The 4,019-nt window shown below is 36.9% G+C and overlaps 1 pseudogene; it reads right to left on the reverse strand.

The window, feature by feature from the left end:
* Nucleotides 1-3,558: 3,558 nt before the first annotated feature.
* On the reverse strand, nucleotides 3,559-3,658 carry LOC113307129 (annotated as a pseudogene).
* Between the last annotated feature and the right edge of the window lie 361 nt (nucleotides 3,659-4,019).

Raw genomic sequence — 4,019 nt, forward strand, 5'->3', positions numbered from 1 at the left:
GATGCAAGATAAATAAAGTAAATACAAAATGAAAACAAACAAAATATTTAAACTAATGATGAACCTAATAGAATTTTCCCTTGTCTTTTTTTTTTCTTTTGAGACAAGAAAAAATAAAATACAAACTAACAAATAAGAATAAAATAAAAATGCAAGTACAAAGGCCATGGTGTAAATACTTTACCGCTCAATTCTTCACAACTTGTATGTCTTGATATCATAAATTTCTTGAATTCTCATCTTGATAATCTTCACTCTTGTACAATAGTCTTCAACTTGTAAAAATTTTGCTCCCTGTCTTGTTGCTTTACTTGAATCTGAAATCTACTCATTTTTGTACTGTTGCTTGTAAACCTTGAACGTCTTCAACTTTCCTTCGAATTTGTGATGCTCCGCTTGTTGATGATTGATAGGCACATTTTTGTGTCTTATATAATCTCAATTGTATATATTATTAGTGCTCGATTTTATATTTATTATGGCTTTTTATGTCCCTGTAGGTATTTTTGGAGAAATAAGCTTTTGCGGCGAAATTGGCTAAAAAAGTGGTTTTTGCGATCGTGGGAGAAAATTACTATACGGACTCTCACTTTGGATAAGGGGTGACCTAATTACTAAGGGGCATCCATTTCCAGACAGCTGCTAAAGGGAGACCAGCACGTGATAGGGGGAGGTCAGTTTCTTCTCAAAATTCGAATATTTTTTTGGCGGGAAAAATAACCAGTGAGCAACCAAATTTTCGTTTGGATTTCGAAGATGTTTGAGTGAGATTCAATCGCTGAAATTTGCTGAGCTAGACGTGATTCAACTAAACAAGCCTGGTATGTGCGCTGGAATCAATCGAATTGGGCTGGATAATCCAAAATAAGGAAACAGAGTTTGAGTTTTGTAAGGGTCTCTGTTTGGGTTGATTTTTGGTAATTCAGGGAGACTAAACGCGTGAAATTGTTTCCTAAGGTAGTATTCTATCTAAGGAAGAGTTTAAGACAATCGGGAAAGCTCAGAATTGGCTAGGGAAGTCGGCAGAAGAGATTATTGTCGTGACTTGCACGTAAAGAAAAAGCGAGAATTAATCGCTATTTTTAGGTTTCTGAGTAGTATAAAAGGTGTGTTTAAGTCCCAGAAAAGAGAACGAAGTTATTGGAGCAGTCGCAGAGGAGTTAGAAACACTACAGAGCCATATTGATCAAGTTGCAGGAAACCGTATTCTGTTGCTGCTGCTGCTGAAGAACATCCGCTGCAAATAAGAACATTGTCTCAAATTTGTAACGCTGCTACAGTGACTTCTTTGTAACAGTCAGTCCTCTGTCTTGCAACGCCAATACATCGTTGCAAACATCCAGTGCTATAGTTTTTCATCTTTAATCAACTTTTGAGCAACAAACATGTATTTTGAGCAAGTGATTAATAAGAGGAGCTAAAGCCCATTGCTGAGGCGATAAAGGAAGCTATTTTTCCAACAAGAAGTGGTATATTTTATTTTATTTATTTATTTGCAATTATTTTATGATTATTTTCCTTGGTTGAAAATTGTTTGAATGATCCTTGTTAAGCAACTGTGATTTCTTTTGATAGAACATACTTGGACCTAGGTTTTTGATGTTCTATGCTTTGGATTTACACTTGTTATTTTGAGAATCTACTAGTTGCAATAAGTTAGAATCAACTTGAACGAGAAAATTGCATAAATATAAATGTTGGGATTAAATCACTTTGAACTTGGAAAATAGTGGAATCTTAGCCTCAGTGTTCTTTTAATATTGATATCATCTTTGATTGAGTTTGTGACAATTTTTAGTTTGTTTTCTATTTTAGTTTTAGAATTTAAGTCTATATTTTATCCTTCGCAAGTCTGAGAATCGAACCACTTTTACCACTATCTACAAATCACAGCAATTTTTGGCGCCGCCGACGCGGATTTGCTTTTAGGGTTTTTAGACTTAGTTTTTTTTTTTTTTTTAGGTTTTTTTGTTTTGTTTTTTTTTTACGTTTTTGGGTGTTTATCTTTTCTCTACAGGTTTTGGATCATAAAGCGAATTGAGCCAAGGAGTTTGGTGATTTCGTAAGGACTGGAACTTAAAGCATAAAGACTTGGAGCGAAAGATTGAAGCGAAAAGAACGAAGAATAAGACAATTTCTTTTTAGATATTTTTTTTTATTATTTTTTTTAGGGTTTGTTTATTTTTCTTTATTAAAAAAAAAAAGAGAGAGAGAGAGAACTGTATTAGGGTTTGCTATTTTTGTAATTTTTCTTTTCTTTTTGGACACTTGGACATTGGACTTTGGACATTATTATTTTTAAACCCTAAGGAAGGGTTGGTTTAAATACAAACTGTGTGCAGGGAAGGACGGTGATTACAATATCACCTCGGCCCCTTGGGTTCGTACATAACATAGGAGTTGTGGCCCGAGTCGACTTCAGCGGTTCTTCGCCCGTCTGGTACGGGAGGTAAGTTTTTCGAAACACCCGCGAATCCCCTGTCAGCGGGTTTACTGTATTCCTTAAGGTGAATATATGCTGAGGACTTGAATACGGTTGCTTTTAATTCCTAGTAAAAGGCAAGGACTGGCCATACAAGATAAGGGTTCGGATTTCATCACCGTTCTCTTCTTGCCCGCCTTAGGAACACGAAACCAAACGCGAACCTAAGCCTAAAACTTTGACTAGAACGAGACATATAGGGTAACGAGCTTAACAGGAAAGTCGTTCGAAGAATATTGGTTACTATTTTGAGCATACTTCGAAGTTTTTGACGGTTTCTGTGAGTTGAATGCGTGACTGCGCCGCCTTGTAACCGGTGAGGCCTTGGGTATCAAAGCTCCACTGATCTTCCCTCACCTTGATTCAACTTACTTTGACTCGGATTGATTCCAGAGGGGTTTGCTCAGAATGTGACGAGTTCCTTTTCGAAAGAATAGAAGCTGGTCTAGTGACAATCTAAGTGGAGCCATCATGCTTTTTGTTTGCTAGAAATTTAGGTTTGATTTGGTTGAGTCAGCCTTGATTTGTGTTTGCATAGAATTCCCTTCCTTATTCTGTTGCATGCCTGAACGTAAAAGAGACGCCCTAGGTAGAGAAACCTAGTAGTTCTAAGCGTCTTGATTACCTCAATTTAGAGAGTCCGATTCGTGAAGATTCCGTTTTTGAACGTCCGTTTGAAGAGAAAATCCCTGATAGTCCAATAGCGCCAGAAATGGCAACTTTGAAAGCCTTGTTGAATCCTACTAGGACTACTCGTCCCCCGTGTATCAAGTTACCTGAAACTGAAGCAAATTATGAACTTAAGCCTGGAACCTTACAGTTGCTCCCAATCTTTTTAGGAAAACAAAATGAAAACCCCTATTTCCATGTTAGGGACTTTGAGGAAATTTGTAGTACCCTGAAAATTAGAAACCTTGATGATGATGCTTTAAAACTCAGGTTATTCCCCTTTTCCTTAAAAGATAAAGCCAAATTGTGGTTGTATAGTTTGGCTTCCGAATCAATTGAAACCTATGAAAAACTTACATCCGCCTTTTTGAACAAGTTTTTCCCTAGGCACAAAACCTCGTCTATTAGGACGCAAATCTGCACGTTTACACAACAGGAGGGAGAATCTTTGTATAGGTATTTGGAAAGGTTCAATGATTTATTAGCCCAATGTCCTCATCATGGTTTATAAAAGGTTAGGTTAGTTCAGATCCTTTATGAGGGTTTAGATTATCCCACCACAACTACAGTAGAGTCCATGTGTACAGGTGGGTTTGAAAACCAAACAGTTGATAATGCGATGACATACTTGCATGAAATCACCGAAAAGACCCAACAATGGGAAAGTAATAGGGTACCCCAGAAAACAATTCTTCTAGGCAGAGGAAACGTTAATAGGGTAGAAGAAAGCTACGAATCAGATGTCAAAATTGCTGTTATAGCAAAAAGGTTAGAAGCTTTAGAAGTGGGTCATACTAGTGGTAGAATAGAGCCTTTTTGGGAAGGCAATACTATTGAAGAGCAAGCCAATGCTCTCTATAATAACACT

This window comes from Papaver somniferum, chromosome 8 (assembly GCF_003573695.1).
Source record: "Papaver somniferum cultivar HN1 chromosome 8, ASM357369v1, whole genome shotgun sequence".
Classification (NCBI taxonomy): domain Eukaryota; kingdom Viridiplantae; phylum Streptophyta; class Magnoliopsida; order Ranunculales; family Papaveraceae; genus Papaver; species Papaver somniferum.